The sequence below is a fragment of the Heloderma suspectum genome, chromosome 1 (assembly GCF_057233095.1).
Source record: "Heloderma suspectum isolate Gila_16-S chromosome 1, 16-S_ref, whole genome shotgun sequence".
Lineage (NCBI taxonomy): Eukaryota > Metazoa > Chordata > Lepidosauria > Squamata > Helodermatidae > Heloderma > Heloderma suspectum.
In genome coordinates this window covers 324,929,143-324,949,024 of record NC_139458.1, presented here as the reverse complement: position 1 = coordinate 324,949,024, position 19,882 = coordinate 324,929,143, and the positions used below count along the sequence as shown (strand labels likewise).

The 19,882-nt window shown below is 44.5% G+C and overlaps 1 pseudogene; it reads left to right on the top strand.

Moving 5' to 3' along the window:
• Positions 1-9,782: 9,782 nt before the first annotated feature.
• LOC146359438 (uncharacterized) lies at positions 9,783-18,270 on the top strand (annotated as a pseudogene).
• Positions 18,271-19,882: the final 1,612 nt, after the last annotated feature.

Here is a 19,882-nt window from a genome sequence, read left to right as displayed (position 1 = left end):
AAGACCTGCTCCAATGACCTTAGTGATCACACAGGTCTATATCATGGAAGATGATCTGCCAGATAACTTGGTTCCAAGCAGTAGTAGTTTATTATTTATGGCCTATTGACCACGGACATGGTTCCAAGTTAATGGATACTTCTGGATGGCAACAGACTACTAGCAATCAGGTGGCAGCCACTTTAAAACTTCCCATGTGGCTGTTCTACCTATGTGGCCACAGGCTACAGATGGCCACCTCTCAAGATAATACATTTTAAGTGGCTGCCACATAGTTACCAGCCATCTGTTTCCATCATAAATCGGCCTACATCACCAGAGCATTCAAGTTCAAATGGCTTGTGAATAGCCGCTATGTGGAATAATTGGGTTTACTTGAAAAATGAGCAAGAATATTCGTCATTCTTGAAGGATAAAGGCTGAAAAAAATCTCCTGTCCTAAGATCGAAAGTGAAATGTTTGGTTCTTGTTCACAGGAAGTGCCACAAACATCACTTGATGTAAATCATTTTGAATATGAGAAATCAAATTGTCCATGCATAGAATATAGGGGAGGGGGCATAGGACCACACCCCTGGACCCCACTCTTCCCATCATTGCTGCAAGTCCCATGCCCTCGATATATGCGTGTTCAGTGCAATGTCTGCAATGGGGCCCCTCCTGGCATACAGCTCTGCAAGGACAGGCACTCCAAAGTATCAAGATTCCCAATCACACAAGAACCTTGGTCTCTCGGAGTGCCTGTGTATGGATATTTGTACACATTTACTCTATGCATGGAGAGCATCTGAATACGGCCAGTGCAGACTTCCACAACTTGCTGCCCTACAGATGTCTTGGGCTACAGCTCCCATAATGCCTGACCACTGGCTACGCTGGTTGAGGCTGAAGGGAGCTGAAGTCCAAAGCATCTGGCGGGCACCCGGTTGATGAAGGCTGGGCTAGAATCTCATTCAAAACTGAGAAGCAAAAATTGCACTGGGACCTGCCTATAGCATGCTAGTAAGCGCTCTCTTTCTCTAGACTTTCTTTTCCTAACTGAAAGGCCATTACATTGCAGTGTGGCTTACGTTATGTTTTGACTTGTCCAAGAACTGCTTTTGTCACAGAGCAATGCTATGAATCACAGTCAACCTGGATACATCACACGGAAGAGCATTACATGGCTCAGAGGTATGAAGACTGGAAGCAGGCTGGTACCATCTTTACCTTGCCTGGCTGTTATTCATCTCAACAAACATAACAGAATGAGTTCATCCCTGCACTGCAAGCTCTTTCATCACATAGCCTCTGTACAATGTTTCCTCAGGAGATGTTTCAGTGGGCTTTGATTATTTAATTAGCAAAGCATGTGTAAAGGTTAGGATACTATGCCTATAATCTTAAGAACAGAAGTACTTTGAAAGGGTGAACTCATTCTAGAGATAACTTCCTATGACAGATTCCTTATTTCAGAATAAAGGATCTGATCTCATGCTACAATGCCTGTTCCAGGGGTGAAGGACATGTGGCTCTCCAGCTGTTGTTGGATCAAAGTTCCCATCATCCCTGACCACTGGCCATGTTAGTTGGGTCTGAGAGGACTTGGAGTCCAATGACATCTGGACAGGCAGAGTTTTCCCCACTCCTGGCCTACACTCTTGAGCCCCCATCAAGAATTATGCACATGAAAGGGGTGTCCCACTATTACTGGAGCTGGGGCTATGTTTGTTGCTCTGCCCATAGTGTCAGGCCCACTGCCTGGCCTCCAGACATCCAAAGAAGGAAAGCAACAAACACCAAGGAAAGGCTAAAAATCCCTATACTCCAGAACCTGATTTAGAGGGTGATTCCTTCCATCTCCAACATTGTAATCATCAGACATTCTTAAGTCTGAGCAAATCCTTATCCATGGATTCTTTGCAAATGATTTTTTTTTATTGGGGAGCCACTTGAAGGAAAATATTTTGAAATACAGGATGCTAGTAGTTCAACTGCTTTATTAGTCACTTCATGGATTTTCCTGATTATTTAGTGACCAAAAAATTAAATAGGTCTGGAAATTCAGAATGAACTCTCTCTATGCTAGAGTCGTAGGATGGCCATGCTCTCTGGGGATGATGGAATCCAACGTACCTGGACAGCACCACGTTGAAGAAAGCTGTATTAGGAAATAGGAAATCACTATTTCCAGTCTCTGTGTTGTACATGTTTTGCAGATGGCTAATGGTTTAAGTTACAGCCAACTTTTTTTTTTTAAGAGTCTTACATACCCATCCACTGGAAGTGCAGCATGCAGATCTGAGAGCAAAATATGTGTTGTGATAGTTAAGATGATTCCAAACACTGAACTGTATAGGTCAGTACAATTATGTAGTATAAATTACTGCACTGAGTAGCAGCATATGATTTGCACTCCAATGAAGCAACGGGAGCCTCACATTGATGACCGAATCTGTCACTGATTCATCATCAAGGCTTTGCTTGGTAGCTGTTACCTTGTGGAATGACATGACAAATAACATTTGTGCAACATGCTTAGCTTACTGATACGCACTACTGCTGAGGGAGTGCTAGCGAGGCACACTGCTCAACTTTGAGTAATTTCACTTGCCTAATGCTCGCTCAGATATGGTATTGCTAAAGCATTTGTAAAACCTTTATCTATTCCTGTTACTTATCTGCAGAAGCAGGTGATATCCTGCATTGCATGATTATTCATTTTTAATGTGCAAAATAGTCGCATGTTCTTGTGCCGGTCCTTATCTAGCTTGCCCTCGCAACATTTCTAGGGTTGCGTAGCTTGACGGCTTGGGAGTGGTGACAGGTAAATCTCAAGGGTGAAGGCTTCACTCCAGTAAGCAATTCAATGACAAATGGAGAAAAGGAAGAGAAGAGAGAACAAGAAAGTGGTGAAGTGGTAGTGGAAGCATAGAACTCAGAAAGAGAATAGAGTGGCAATACCACCCTGAACTTCCAGTCCCAAGCTGAAAGGCTACATTGGAATGGCAGGACCATGCTGCAGCAGATAGAGAACATCATTCTATCCCTGCATTTTATAAAGAAAGATAAGCTGCAAATCTTGCAAATGAATACATAAATATAGTGCACTTACCAGCTTTGGCCAATTGAGTGGCAACTGTGTTCAGTTTAACATTGAAAATGCCAATCGGACTACATTTGCGTTGGGTTCCCTTGGGTAGAAGTAATCTCTAGAAGCAGAAAATAAAGGGAGGAACAGACAAGAGAGGACGCTGTGTAATAGTTGAGATATGAGACAATATTGCATTGGCTCAAAAAAAAGTGAAAATAACTCAGCTAATTTTCCAAACTCTGTCCAACTTTGAAAGTTGCCCTTCATTGTCCTTTTCTCTAGCCCTCCTAAAAAAATCCTCTCCTCCAGCCTCTTCTTTAAAGGAGGGTGACAGCAGGCCTTTGGAAAGCTAGATTTCCCATAAGTCACCTGGACCTTCCTTCTTGGCATTCCAAGGAAGAAAGAGATCAGGTCTCTCGCCTTCTCTTTTCCTTTGGCGAGAGTGCCTCCACCATAGAATCATAGAACAGTAGGATTGGAAGGAGCCTATAAGACCATCGAGTCCAACCCCAATGCAGGGGTCTAAGTCAAAGCATCCCTGACAGATGGCTGTCCAGCTTCATCTTGAAGGCCTCCAGTGTGGGAGAGCCCACCACCTCCCTAGGTAATTGGTTCCTGCTGCCTTGGCCAGATAAGTCTTGTTTAAATGGAAAGGGAAGGGGTGAGGTGGGGGTGGGGCGGCTGCATTGGTGGGGGTAGGTAAGCTGGGAATTCTTCTCTGACTTGAATTTTATTCTGAGTTGGAGAAGAGTGCAGAGCTCTTCTAGTGTTCACCTCTTCTTTGAAATGTGTCCCCAGGCACAAGCCCAGCAAGTTTTCCTAGCCAATATAGATGGCCATTGCTAAGTGGTAATTTATCATGGTGGACATACCACTGCTTAGATTAGTGAGCTACCCACATGTAGCTTCTGCCCAGTCCCCACACGGTGTAGAGATTTTACAACATAACTGCTTTTCAGGATTTTTGATTGGGTGTGTGTATATGGGTAAGTATATACATATATTTTTATATAAGTATATTTACAACCAAACAAATTACTTTTCTGAGATCCTTGAGAGAAAAAAGTAAACAACTCAAAAGGATATCTTACAATACAATCTTCCTGTGCTCTCTAATAATAGCGAGATTAGCAACACCATCTTTAAACACATTTTTATACATACATTGTGTGAAATATTGATTTCAATTTACCCAGGACCCCTCAGGTGATCAGGCTGAGAGGTTTGGGATCTTATGAGGTGGAGAAGAACATGCACACAACCAATGTAGATGTAAGAAAAGGAGATTTATTGAAATAAAAGAAATAAGAAAAAGTAGAACCTCCCCAGAGAGTTGCACTCTCTCTCTGAGGCTGAAGAGGTTGCACGCCTCCTAGGTACAAACTTAATTACAAAGAAATCTCAAGGAGTTTCAGGCTCTCTGAGGCTTAAGAGGTTGTGCACCTCCTAGGTACAAACTTGATTACAGAGAATTCTCAAAGAGTTTCAGGCTCTCTGAGACATGAGAGGTTGCATGCCTCTCAGGTATGAGCTTAACACAAACAATCCTCAAGAAGCTGTGCTCTTCTCTGAAGCTTAAGAGGTTGCATGCCTTTTAGGTAAGAGCTTAACACAAACAGTTCTCAAGAAGCTGCGCCCTTCTTGGTCAAAACTTAGTTACCCAAATGTGGTGCATTAAATGACTAAGTATACAGTTAGTCCCAGTTTGTTGCTCAGCTCCAGATCAGTCCACGCCACAAATGGCCCACTGAGACAACGGTGATACAGTGTCAGCCAGGCCCACGCCCAAGCCTGCTGTCTTATATCCTAAACCCAAATGGTTAAGTATGACAGAACAAAGATAACTGCGCCTTATCTAAGCCTTGGACAGTAAAATCCTTTCCCTGAATTTTACCCAACACATACTCACCACACGCTATCAAGTACTTGGCCAGAGCACTTAATATGTGTCCCATGGATCGAGGGTACTGTTGGTATGTGCATATACAAATGATCCAGATGCAACCATGCCCCTCCTGAATGCCCTTCCATTGGTAGATTCAGGGGTTTTTTTTTATACCCTTTTACCTTGTTAGGGCTCATGAGATCAAAGAGGGATTCATTATGTTCTTTGTTGATAATACATCATGTTCCCAATTTCCAGGAATGACGTTTGTTGAAGACAGACTGACATCTCCTTCCGACTCCCCAACATCTCTCAAGGTTGCTTCTGTGGTCATAACGTGCTGTCCTCCTCTTTTATTGGCCCATTTCCATCTTCTGTAACTGATACTTTGGCAATCTTCAGCACATACCAGAGCACCCCCAGTTGGCCTTCCTGCATTGATGCCATTCATTCTCCATTCACACCTCCCCTTCCTGACCTGGGCTAGAATACTTCATATGCACATGACATGGAATGGTTAAAAGTTAACCTTGTCACATTTCATGATGTTCTCAATGGACACTTAAATGTTTAGGGTTACAAAATACACTTCAGGATGTTTACAATTCAGGCTTGTATTCAGGGTCAAACTTTGCATTCTATTTCTTTTCACACCACATTTGTTCCATTGAAAAGAAAACAAGAGTACATTGTGGCGCCTGAAATCTACAAGGTCATCTACTAAGAGCAGAAAGAGAAGTTATAGCAAGTAGCAATCTTTATTAACAAAAGTCAAGTAAAGGTAGATTTAAGAAATGAGGCAAATTAATAAAAGTGATAAGATACTAACACTAAGATACAAACTTAAATATTTAAGGGAAATATATGTGGACGTGAGGAAATATAGGGAAGACAACATGAAAAAATAGGAAAAATAAAATCACACCGTGTCAATTGCAGATAGTAAATCCAAAAAAAAATATAAAACCAGAAGATTTAGAAGACTTCAACACAGTGAGCCTACGCACCGAAAGTATTCCCAGAACTTCAGATTCAAAGTAGATCTAACAGGTGACTGAATTTCCCCTACAGAAATTAAACAGCTTTCTAAAGGCCTTAATTTCTGCCCTACACCTAGATAGCATGATCTGGCCCAAATGAAGGCTGATGTTAAGGCATTTGAGAGAAGATGCAGGTTTAAAGATTATTTCCATAATGATAATAAAACGCATATTTTGAACTCAGGCCATAATCCACTCTCGCAATTTCTGCTGTAAACAACCCTGGACTCCAAACCCAAATAGAAATCCAGTATTAGAAACCTTGCTTAAATCAGAATTGATTAACATAAACCTGAATGTGTCTCTCAACCAACTTCGAATTAGAAAAGACATAGTCATAAAACCAGCTGATAAAGGGAGTGCTGCTGTTCTGATGAAGACCAAGGATTATATTTCTGCAGGTCTGAGACGACTAAATGACAGCAGTACATACAAACTCTTTGATCATGATATCACAGCCGATGTAAATTAAAAAAATGGCAACTTTATCTATAAATTCCTGCATAAAAACTTACTGGACATAGAAATTGCTGATCTTTTAATTAACCCCACCCCAACAGCAGAAAGATTTTACTTGCTACCAAAGATCCATAAAAAAATAACAACCCAGGAAGGCCTATTGTTTCATGCAACAATACTGTAACTGAAAGAATTTCAATATATATTGACTCCAGAATTCAACCAGTAGTCCATAAACTTCCTTCATATATTAAGGACACTGCAGATTTCCTTAAGAAGATTGAAAAACTAAATCAAGAATGTTGATTTAACAATGATACCATCATCGCAACCTTCAGCATTACTTCTTTATACACCAACCAACATTCCCCACAAAGATGGCCTCTCAGCCTTAACGTATTTTTTAAATAGCAGAACCTCTAATAAACCCAGTACTGGAGCTTTTACATTCCTGGCTAAGTTGGTATTCACTTGTAACAATATTCCATGTCCAATCGAAATCACTATTTACAACTCCAAGGTACACAAGGCCCCATCATATGCCAATCTACTTATGGGACAACGCAAAGAAACTATCTGCAGAACTGTTTCCTAAAAGCCTAGTGTTTGGTGGTGTTACATGGAGGACATTTTTGCCATCTGGGATTATGGAATTTGGAGATTTTTACCAAGTTTACCAACGATAAAATTTACCACTAACACCACAACTGAAAACCCCAAATTACCTTTCCTGGATGTCCTCTTAAACCACTGAAAACCATCACATTGTCAGAAACTTACATTGTAAACCTACAGATTCCCACCTGTACCTTCATTTCCAATCATGTTATCCAAAACATCTAAAGAAGAACATTATATACAGTTTGGCTCTTAGGATAAAACACATTTGTAATAACACAGAAAACTTCTCAAGAAGATGTAACAAACTTAGCCCCTTCCCCCCGCATCCAGCTTGCCTGGCATTCCCTGGGTGGCACCGCTGTGGAGGGGCCTACTGGCCATTTTACGTGGTTGGTGTATAAAGAAGTAATGCTGAAGGTTGCGGTGATGGTATCATTGTTAAATCAATATTCTTGATTTAGTTTTTCAATCTTCTTAAGGAAATCTGCAGTGTCCTTAATATATGAAGGATGTTTAGGGTGCCCCTCCCTTCCACCTCTTTGAAGCGCGGCTGTAGGGAAAGTGGCAAGCACTCCTACAGCTGAGAGAGCTACAGCATCGGCCTGTTTGTCCGCAGAGAGTGGAAAGGCTTCTGCACCTGGGAGCGGCTTCGTCTCTTACAAGGTGGAGGCATTGGTTGGCTGATAGAGGGGAGCTGGGCAGCTTTACCTCTCTGGAGTTGAGGCTAGGGATGGCGGAGAATTCCACCATGGATTTCAGTGAGGCCAAATGCACTGGCATTCGGCCCTCCGAAATCTGTGGCGGAACGGCCTCCCACCCCCTGCCACCCCGCAGAATCCCCCCGGAACGAAACTTACCTGGGGCTCCAGTGGCAGTGGCTCCAGCGGCGGCAGCGGCAGTGGCGGCTGGTCTTTTGGCTGGCTGCTGTGGCCGCCATTTGCGTCCTGCCAAGCTGCCGTGATAGGCTACGTAAGCATGGCTGCCTTTACCGTGATAGGCTACGTAAATACTTACGTAGCCTATCACGGAAAGAGCAGCGGTGCAAACGGCATAGCGGCCACCATTTGCATCCCTGCTCTTTGCCGTGATAGGCTACGTAAATACTTTCATTTGCGTCCACAGCAGCCCGGCCATGGCTGGAACTCCGGCTGCGGATGGCCCTGGCTGGCGGCTCCGCAGAGCTGCCGCAGAGCGAAGCCGGTGAGGGAGGATTCCAGGGGGAGGGACGGAGCGCCTCCCCCCCCACTGCGGAAGCCCCACAACGGAACAAGGTAAGAGATTCGTACATCCCTAGTTGAGGCTGCTCCCCTCCTCTCGGTGCCTCCACTGGCATTGAGGCTTTGGGGGCTCTGCAGGAGGCCCGATTGTGGCGTCAGCATCTTGGCTGGCATTTTGGCGGTGGTGTTCCCTGCTTGCCAGATAGCACAGCCTTTCTCGCATGCACACACGGCTTCTCCAGCGCGACGCGAGGGGCTTTTCTGTGGCTACCGGGTTTGATAGGCCCGAGGTTTGTTGGTGGGCCTCTAGGGCCTCACCTTCCCCCTCCCATTTCTTATCAGGAACAGTGGGCAAGAGGGAGATAGTGCAGAGGGAGTTGGGTGGCTTTGCGGCCCCTACTTTCTGTTTCAGGTGTGCTGTAGCTGTAGGGCCCGCAGGGCTGGTTTTGAGAGGCGCGGGGTGGAGTGAGCACCTCACAGTTTTATTGGGTCTGCAGGCCTGAGGTTTCCCGGGTGTGCCATTAGGCCTCCCCCCACCCATACCCATACAGCTGGTGCAAAGAGGGTGGGCTATTGGGGCTATTTCTCTTGGTAGCTTCTGGACCCCGCCCCCCCCAGTATTAGTCTGTCCAGGTTGAGGCAGTAATTAATCCTACCAGTATGCCACCAAAAAAGGGAATGGGGGGGAGGAAGGGAAGGGGAAGGCCCCTTGCCCCCCCACCAAACAGCATTTTAATAGGGCCGATTCATCCTCCTCTGAGGATGACAGACCTATGGTGGCTATGTTTCTCTCCAGGTTGGAGGCAGAGGAAAGGGATAAGGGGATTTCCGCTCTAGTTACTCCTCTTCTTCAACAGAGAGCGTTTGGAGTATGGGGTCGAGGATGACTAGGAAGCAGACTCAGCAAAATCTTTTGCTTTCAATTTCAGCCAGGTTGGACACTCTGGAGGCATCTCCTAGCTCCATTCCAGTCACAGTGTAGGTAGCAGAGCTGTCAGATGTTTCTCTGGTCTGTGATCAAGTGCAAGAGCTGGCATTGGTTTCTGATCCAGTTCTGGTTTCCAGAGAGTCTGCCTCCATGTCTCCAGGCACAGCAGCATCTACCCTGAGCTAGATCCCAGATTCTCCTGCGTTGGCACCTCTGGGTCAAGGTGAGGGTGTAATGCCTGGGTCTCCCACCTCTTGGCAGGTGTATGGCCCATTTATGCCTTGGGGGTGGCTCCCTTGGATGTCTGTAGTGGGATGGTCCTTTCCTCACAGAGGAGATGTCCTCACTGCTCAGGCCTTTTGGCCTATGCTACCTCCTTCTGGGAGGTTGTCCAGTGTTTCTGAGACAGCTGTTCCCAGATCTGTCGGGGCATCCCCTGGTGTCACTTCACATACCAGGAGGCCCCCAGGAGCACTACCCCCTTCCTCTGCTGTGTCCGGTGATTCGGGGGCCACAGTGGGGACGTCAACTTCTGCCACTTCCAACAGTTACTGCCTCTATGGGGACCATTCCTGAGCCCACTTCTCAGCAAGTATCCTCTGCCGCTGTGGCTTGCGCAGCAGTGTGGCATGGCCCTACGACCAGTGACCCTGTGGCTCCTGTGGTGGTCCCCATTGCTGGCAATGATCCTTATGCCAAGGTTAGTGATGAGGCAATCCTGACGGGCAGTACTGTCACCCCCCTCGAGTATTATCTATTGCTGGCTACTAGGGAGAAAATATTGAAGGCTGAGTTTGTGGATGTATCCTCCATGTTATTCCAGGAAGTGGAATCGAAAGACAAAGAGAAGTCCAGGGAGAAAGAATAGGAGAGGGTTAGGCGCAAAAAGGTTTCTTGCACCTGGGCAAATTGGTTGTCTGATTTCCTCATCTACATGGGCATTATACAGCAGAAATACCCAGAGCAGAGTTGAGTCCTGACCGGATATTTGGATATTATTTACAGGGCCTATACAGAATATGAGGGTGGGGCATAGCTGGCATATGATGAATCGTTTTGTATGCAGGCTGCCCTTGACCCAACCCTGCGTTGGGATGTGAAGGACCACGACCTGTGGCTCCAGTTCATGATCCCAGTGAGGCCAGGCTTTGGGGACAGGTGGCCACTTATTATCCAAACAGCAGTCCTCTTCAGCCTTCAAGGCCAGTGCGAGGCAGGTGGTTCAACACCACTTGCTCTGTTGGGAGTTCAGTGCCCATGGCGCCTGCTCTAAAACCTCTTGCAAGTTCCGGCACAAGCTCTCTATATGTGAGGGGACAACATGGTTGTCTTAATTGCCCCAGGGCCAGGGGATGGCGGGGAGCAGGCCGGGAGAGGCAGGCCAGTAGGAAACAAGGTGGGGGGCAATAGCCCCCTCCAAAAGGGTCCCAACCTGGTTAAATTGTAGTCTCTTTTGTGCCTCCTGAGGCGGTACCCACTGCAGGAAGATGCTGTTTATTTAGAGAAAGTGTTTTCCAAGGGATTCTGGATTCTTTTTCAGGGCCAGCGTCATGCTTAGTTTGTACAGAACCAGAAATCCATTTCATGTTTTGAACATCTGGTCAAGGAAAAAATCCAGAAGGAGGTGGCCACTGGCAGGGTCATTGGTCTACACCTCCTATTCCCAACTTGAGAGTGTCTCCCCTGGGACGTCAACAGCTGCGCCCCAAGGCCCCATGGGAGAGGGGGAGACCTTTCCCTCCTACTCCTTAAGTTCAGAGAGTTGCTGTGCTTTGCCCCAAACAGAGACCAACTGATGTCCTAACTCCTAGAAGCCCCTAGTAGGCTGTTCCTTTGTATTTCCTCTGAGTCTCAGGCAATTAGCATCTGTAAGCTTCATCAGGTTGAATGGAATTAAAGCCTAGGAATATCGGAGAAATCCTCCACTAGAAGGAGAAATCCTTCTATTGAATCCGCTGCCCCCCCCCGAAGTCCGTGGAGGATCGGATCTCCTACCTCCACCTCCCCTACGAAGTCCTCGATGGTAGGGATGGGGGAGAATTTCTCCCCGAAACTTCGGGGGGTCGGGTGCCAACGTATTCGCCCCCCCGAAGTAGTTTCAGGGAGAAATTCTCTGCCCCCCCCGCCCCCCGCACCCCCCTCCCCGGGATGGGACTTACCTTTCCCGAATGTCCCTCCCGGCGGTGGGTCCCGGCGGCGGTTTGGCAGGGCTTCGACAGGGGCAGAGGCGGCAGCCGGTCTTTCGACCGGCTGCCGCCATTCCAATAAAAGTTAAAAAAAAAAAACGCCCCCGTGATAGGCTACGTGACGATTAATGTAGCCTATCACGGCTAGATTTGCAAAGTCAGCCATGATAGGCTACGTAAATCGTCACGTAGCCTATCACGGGTGACTTTAAAAAAAAAAGCACGTACGGCTAATGGCGGCCCCCATAGGGAGCCGCCATTCGCGTTCCTTATTTGGTCGCTGTAGTCTACGTAAAGATTACATAGACTACGGCGAAAATAAGGGCAACGCTATTTGCATTGCTCTTATTTTCGCCGTAGTCTACGTAAAGATTTACGTAGACTACAGCGACCAAATAGGGAACGCGAATGGCGGCTCCCTATGGGGGCCGCCATTTGCATACACGCTTTTTTTTTTTTTTTAAGTCACCCGTGATAGGCTATGTGATGATTAACGTAGCCTATCATGGCTGACTTTGCAGATCTAGCCATGATAGGCTACATTAATCGTCACGTAGCCTATCACGGGGGCATTTTTTGTTTTTGTTTTTAACTTTTTATTTAGCGGCCGGGCGAGGCGAGGCACCTCCTCCCCGGCCTGAATTTCGGCCGGGCGAGGCAGGAAGCCTCCCCCCCGGCCTGAATTTCGGCTGGGCGAGGAGGGAAGCCTCCCCCCCCCAGCCTGAACTTCGGTGGGAGCAGCGAAGCGCCTCCCCCCCACCGCGAAGCAAGCTGTGAGACCAGGTAAGTGGCTTTCGTGCAGCCCTACTCGCTGGCGGATCCTGCCTGCTGCCAGCTCCACGGAATCGCCATGGAGCAGAGCCGGCCAGGAAGGATTCCGGGGGGAGGGACAGATTGCCTCCCCCCCGTGGACCCCCCCCCCTCGCCAGAACGGCAGGTAAGTATTTCGTACATCCCCTTGGAAAGCAGCCTTGGAAAGCAGCCCTTTTGTCTGAGTGTTGATTCTGGCTATTGGAGGATTCAGAAGGCAACAGGGGCAATCCTGACACCAAATACCAATTCTGGACTGTTACAAAGCTGGCCTTGAAGGGTCTTGGTTTAGGTGCATTCTGTTTTTGTTCACATTCTTTCCATATTGGGGCTGCTTCAGCTGCTGCAGCTACTGGATTCTCCATGGACAAGGTGCAGTCGGTGGGTAGGTGGTGCTCCAAGGCCTATAGAGCCTATGTGAGGCTGCTACCTGGGCACTAGTTATTATGCTGTTGTTCTCACATGTTCACTTTTGTTTCCTAGATCGCTGGAATGCTCAGGGGCCAGTGTGTGTGCTTATTTGTGGGCACAGCATGGTCTTCTGGGCCAGACAAAGGGCCTCCTGGTCAAGCTGTGGATCCCAGCTCAGGCTCAGCCAGTATGCCAACGTTCAGTGGTTGGGCAGACGTGGCATGCGTTGGGAGCGCCTCCTGCCTACATTATTCCAGCATGGATTGGTTTGTGTTCTCCAGCAGGTTGTGCTGTTACACTTCGGGGGGGGGGGATGGTTGGGGCTTGCTGAAGGGCAAGGCCCTCATTTTTTTTCAGGCTTTGGCCAACATTCAAGTTATCCAGCATCGTTGGCTGGGAGTTTCCATTTGGTGGTCATGTTTATTGCCCAGACTTGGATGGCATGATGGTTTGGATCCTCGGGTCCAGGATAGAGCCCAGAGGAAGGTGAACAGGGAGGGAGGTAATGCCTTATTCAGCCAGGGGGATGGGATAGTTAGGCATCCCGATATTTCATACGTGCAGAGGGAGCTATATAGACAAGATGGGTCCACTTATTTGACAAGGGCAATGATTTGTTTTTGGCTGATCTGCAAAGTGGATTGCTTGAATGTTTCAGCTCAGGTGGGGGAAGAATGGCTAAGCAGACGCTTGCCACCCTCCTGTGGTGGGTATGTGCAGGCACCTTGGTGGATTTTTAGGGTTGGTGAGCATTCAGAGGCACCATTTCAGGTGACTGGTATGGGCTGAGGCTTTCAGCTAAGGGTTTTGCAGCCCTGGGTGGGAGATAGGGATTGCCTTTGAGGCCAACTCCTCCCATCCACTACGAGTTTTGTGGCTCAAGGGGAGGTGACCGGGGAAGGCCTCCCGACCCCAAATTGGGGGTGAATGTCTCGCCCAATACTACGCCAGTCTATGCTGGCTTTGAGAAGGTGCCCACTTAGTTTCCCCTTCACAGATCAAAGAATTTCAATAAATGTGGTCCAGATTTTATTCCAAATACTTGTGTCTCATTTCTTTATTTCCCCCTCCTTGCACCAGCAAAAGAACATCTCCAACAATGTGGATACCCTAATCACATCACTGTCTATAACATCAATCAAGCATCAGTAAAATTCAGGGATACCCTTCTTTGTGATGCAAAGGCTAACTCTTCAAAAGTAAATTACATTACATTTGTTGTGGACCTACCATCCTGCTGCCCCTAATTACCACAAGATAAAGATAGTTACCCTATTATATCCCATTGTGCTTGTTTAATGGAAGCCATTAATTCTCCACCATGCATCACATTCAGAAAACCACCCAATCTGCATAAATTGTTAGTTAAGGCTGCATTTAAACAACTTACTTGCAACCCAGGATCATCCCATTGTCAATCAATGTGTTGCATTACCTGCAGGTACCCCCAAGAAACCACTTATTTCAGGAAACAGTTACTAACAAAACTTACTGCATTAGGAAGTCATTAACATGCACTTCTTCTAATGTAGAACATTAAAAAAAAGTTAACTGAACGTTTTTTTAAAAAAAGTATGTCATATGCAATATGGAGTGAAAACTACAATGGACCCAAGAACAAAGTTCAGTAACCACAAATCTACGATTCTTATCCAATTAAAAAAAAAAAATGGAGCAGCCTGTTGTAAGACATTTCAACTTATCTTCACATAGGCTCTCGGCTTTACAGTTGCTTCCAACAGAAGAAACAAAAGACAATGATATGCTTGACAAAAGGGAAAATTTCTGGATCTATAGACTGAGAACTCTTAGTCCCATTGGTCCTAATCTGGAAGACAACTGTAGGCATTATGCCACTCATAGATCTATTTGTTTTTCTCCTAAGGAATTTTCATCTCCAGGCATTCCAAACTGCCACTCCCAATATCCATTTAACAGCACAGCTACTGATGAGGGTGAAAGCCAAAACATTTAGCTTAAATATATTTTTTGAATACTCTGTAGTTAGTCTTTCTATCTTTCATATATATATATACACACATACACAGCATATGAGAGGATATTACAAATAACCTGCTGCCTATTTGGTGGCAAGCTCAAGTTAGGACATGATAAATGTTCATCTGTAACAGTATTCCCACTGGTCATGTCAGATGTGGTGAGGATGAGGCAGTGCAGATGTTGGAGATGGAGATGAAGAAATTAGTGGGAAAGATGCTGACATGCTTTGGAGTAATCTGTTGCTTTCATCTTTCAATCTTGCCCAGTGTCTATTTTTTGACCTCAGTATCAGGTAGCTGCCTTAGCTTGATGGTGAAGAAAAAAAACAAGCCACCATTGACTTTAGTTCATCGTCTTGTACAAAATTCCTTTATCAGCATACAAAGCAGGAAACTTCCTGAATGATCCTTTGAGTATCAAAAGCTTTATTCATACACAAGGGCTGTGCAAAATGGAATAGATTCTTTCTCAGATGCTCATGACCTCTTGTCAGGAATTTTATTTCAAACTGTTCTCTCTGCTGCACCTTTTCCTTATTTATTTTTTTGTTCTTCGAAACTAGTATTTCTTGAGGGACAAGCAACAACAGGCAGTGAAGCTGGAAGTGATGGCAGTGTAGGATGCGAAACAACTCAAGCCTGTAATTAATCTTTCTTTAAATCCCCATCAATAATATTAAGTTGGAAGAGTGTGACAAGGTGGAGCCATCTTCTAGCACATTTCTGGTGGCAAAGGTTACGATACCACTTGTACACTGATTGTGAGGGGTGGGGGATGGGGAGGAACAGACCATCATGCAGAACAACGAGCAGGGACCTCTTGCTGAAAGTGGTCTTGACAGGATGTAGCACATATTACCATGGCAGAAATAATATACTAACTTTGAACTTCAGCTCAGAAAAAAGTTGGAAGTCTAGGGACATCAGAGAAATCCACAATGGAACCAAATGAGTTCAGATTTTCATGAATCTGACCCACAGACTCTGCAGTAGACCTGCTTTCCCCTTGTCAGGCAGGTTCCATGGACTTGTGGATTGGTTTGCTAACTTTTCTGAATTTTGCACAAATTTTATCATAGAAAAATATGCAAAATTAAAAAATCCGGCTGAAATTGCACATTTCCCCCACAGGCTAAAGCATGAAAATGCACATTTTGGGGGAATTTGCGCATTTTTGCATGTGCAAAATTGCACAAATTTGAAGAAAAAAATCTGATTCTGGCAATGGGCAGATGGTGGAATGAAAGGCACCTGACAATCTGTGAAACACAGACAGAACAGATTGTACACAATCTATACATCTCTACAGAAGTCCATAACTTCTGTACGGACGTCCAATGGGGGTTGGACTTGATGGCCTTGTAGGCCCCTTCCAACCCTACTATTCTATTCTATGATAACATAGTTCATGTGCATAGCCACATAGAAAGGCTGCATTGCTCAGGAGACAGATGGCTTTAAAGAAAAGCACATGTCCACTCATCAGAGCTACATCCTCTTCTTTTGGGTCTAAATATATACTTAGCTTCCTACTTATATACTCGTCAATTATTCTGTGCCAAGAAAAGCTATATAAACTATGTGTCACGCAAATGTGCATATCTCTTGTTTTGCATTGTTACTGCAGCGACCACCATCTACTTTAGAAAGATCAGGTTTGATTGGTCATTGCCCAAAAGGACTTCAAAAGTAGACACAAGGGAAACAACAGAGGAAGGGGAGGGAAACAGTGGCAGAAGTAAGCAGGGGAGGAATACGTGATTGCACAAGCTCTGGTTAGTTACAGTAGAAACCAGGGCGTTTTTCTAAAAGCTCCGTGGAAACAGTTTGAGTAGGAATTTGAAGAAAGTAACGGAGGTTGTCTCCATGTGGTGTTTTGAGAATTCCATGAATATAGGGATGCAAAGCAGGAAGGGCCCTTGATCCTTTCTGGGATAGAAGAGCAGAGAGATGGGGATGGGGCTCATTGTGACTTTACTAGTCATGGGGAAAGGCAAGGAGTTATAAAGCCTGGCTTCTGACCACTAGGGATCTTGTTCACCTACCCTCATGACCTCTGGGATTTCAGTATTAGTTTTCCACACATTTTCAAGCATATCTTTGTTGGAAAGTCTGATGTGACTTACAGCAGAGTTGCTTTATTCAGAGAAAGTGTGGCAACACAGCATTTAGTATAGGAGGCAAGAAACACAGGCTACAGCCAGTTTAAAAGAAGTTCAGATTAATTTATTAGCACTTTTATACACATCTTCAGAAAAGCCGGTCTAACACTGTTTAACTACAAGCACCCTCCAGTGCTGGCTGTGTGAGTTTAAGTCAGCAAAGGCATGAAATATGGTTACTTGCTTCCTCTCTGGAGAGACTGCATGGTGCTTGCTACAGAGGCAGGAAGAAGAAAGGGAGGAGAAAGGAATAGGAATCAAGCTACAGGACATTCTTTATTGCCTCCTAGTGTCTGGAAGCATGCAGAGTTGTTCCTATCATCCAACAACCTTCACAACCATAAGAACTAGAAATGTGGTTTTCTCAAAGGAAAAAGAAGGAAAGAAAGACAGGAAGAAAACTTAGGTTCTGGGAACAGCATCACGTTCTACAGGGTTTTGATACCTAGCTATGCTTTTCTTTTGCTTGTTGCACTGCTGCTTTCTAAAACTGAAAAAGAGAAATAATTCTGCAATCATTCAAACCTTATATATAATCAATGCAAAATAGGTAAACAGATATAAATTGAACATTTGCATAATCTATTTAAAGTGCTGAATTTTAGACATTTTCATACAAAAGTCAGATTGCATGTGCATGTGAGTATGAAGACACCCTGTGTGTGTCTGTGTGACCTTTTTCTCACAACTGGGAAGTGTGAATATAGGGCAAGGGATCTTAAGAAAGTGAGGAATTACTTTGCAACAATAGCAGAATCCAGCCCATAATACTGAAGCTATTAAATTTTCAAGACCATGCATCACAATTTCCAGTACCTGCCTATTAAAGAAGAGAAGCTGCAAATTAGCTTTTCTGTGATTTGCTCTCCTGGCATGTAATAGAATTCATCATTTAACTGAAGCTACCTGCCTCGCTGAAAGGCAACTGAAACTTACGGGAAGTATCATTAGGCACACCTAAGGTTACTTGTCAGAAGGGTACACTTTATCTCAAAGAAACAAATATCCAGTGCTTTGCCAGCTGTGAAGGAAATTATTATTCCACTATTATAAATAAGAGCTGCTACGTTCATGCTAAGATTACTAATCACAGCCTGTTGCATTGTCTAGTTAAAATAATCTCTTGCCACTGGAGTTAACTGATGTTCCAAGAAACTAACGTAGTCTGTTTTTGGCTCTTTCCATTCTCTTATTTTTTCATGTATAAATGTTGATTAAAATGTAGTTTCAATTTTTAAAAATCCACCTGGACAATAGAAAATCAGTATTCCCATGGAATGCCTGTCTTGTGCTTTTTCTTTGGTTCTATTTATAACTCTCATGCAGCCTGCCTGGAAAGATGTAGATGTGGAGACACTGAGATCTCTCAGCATTTTGCCAGCATTTCTTGCCCTTTGTTCATGTCTTTGTTGCTGCTATAGCTACCACTCAAGAAAGGAGAGGTACAAAAGAACAGGGTGACTCCTGGAGATGGGTGACCTATTAGAAATATATTGATCCAAAGTCTGCATGACCTCACAAAAGGAATCTTGATACATTTTTTTTTTTGTTTTTAGCCTTCCCTCCAGAGATCACCTCTAAACTCCCCTGCCTAGATTTCCTGTCAGAAAAGTGTGTCTAAATTACAACCAACACTAGCCCTCCTGTTCACAGGAGGCCTGTCATCAGCACTACCTCCACCCCACAAAAGCGATAGCTGCACTATAAGGAACACTGATGCAGTAGCATCAATGGTGGTTGCTGTCCCAATTACAGAGAGTGGGGATGGCTTCCAAGTGCAAGAACAAGAGGAGCTGATGATAGAATAAGTTGAAAATCATCATGGGTAAATCTGATTTCAGCATCACTGGGCATCTCCTTCTCTTCACGCATTCATGCACGCGCATGCACACACACACACACACACACTCCCAAAGGACACATTAATCACTATAAGTACAGTTTTTCATAATATGGAGAGTCTTTCATATTTGCATGAAGTTGCTTATGAATTAAGATCTGCCTTGGAGGCCTTTCTCCAGATCCCACCATCATTAGAGGAGAGGTGGATAGTGACTAAAGATAGGGCCTTCTGTGTGGTGGCTCCATGGCTTTGGACCTCTTTCCAGAGAAATTCGCGTAGTGCCAAGTCTGTCTGTTCAGTGCCAGTTGAAAACCTTCCCCCCCCACACACACACACACACACCTCCATCCCTCCCTAGGTCTTAGAATTTCCTTTAATTTGGTGGGATTGCTGTTGCATTTTATTATTTTATATCTTTACGGGGGTGGGGGGTGAGGGTTGGTATAGAAGCTGCTCTGAGAATTTGCATTGAATGTAAAATCTAGATAGATAGATAGATAGATAGATAGATAGATAGATAGATAGATAGATAGATAGATAATAGGTAGATGATAGATAGACAGAGATAGATGTGTGTGTTCTTAAAAAACACACATTCACTATAAGCTCTGGCTGTCTGCTTCTACAACATCACTGTGTTTCCTTTGGTAGGCATTGTGTGTTATCCCTAACACCATGAATCACATATTAAAGTGACATACGTACACTTTTGATTGACTTCATAACATTAACCATTCTTCACAGCGAGCAGCTGATTTTTTTTTAAGCATTTGGATGTTTTATGTCTTACTAATTTATAACTTTGATTTATAGCCCTCATGGCAGGTTCACCTGAACATGTAACGATCATCACAGTTGAATGTAGCTTGTGAATAAGATGGAAGACAATTAATGAACATGATTGGTTTTCTGTCCACAAACCTTGTGTAGGGTGCATTAAAATTATGCCTACAGTCTGCTCCGATGTGAAGATAAATAATTATGAGACCTACATAAATTTATTTATGTAGCTTCGGCTATTGGGCGGTATAGAAATGAAATAAATAAATAAAAATAAATAGAATATTTATTTATTTATTTATTTATGGATTATAAAACAGCAACTTTGGTTTGTATAGAAAGATGAAGAAAAGTTGTATAAAGACTAGGGATGGGTGAGAATTTTGGTTCAGTTTGTTTTTAATAAGAATTTACAAAAATTCACAAAGTTCTATGTATTTAGGACAAAAAAAACCTTGAGATTTAAA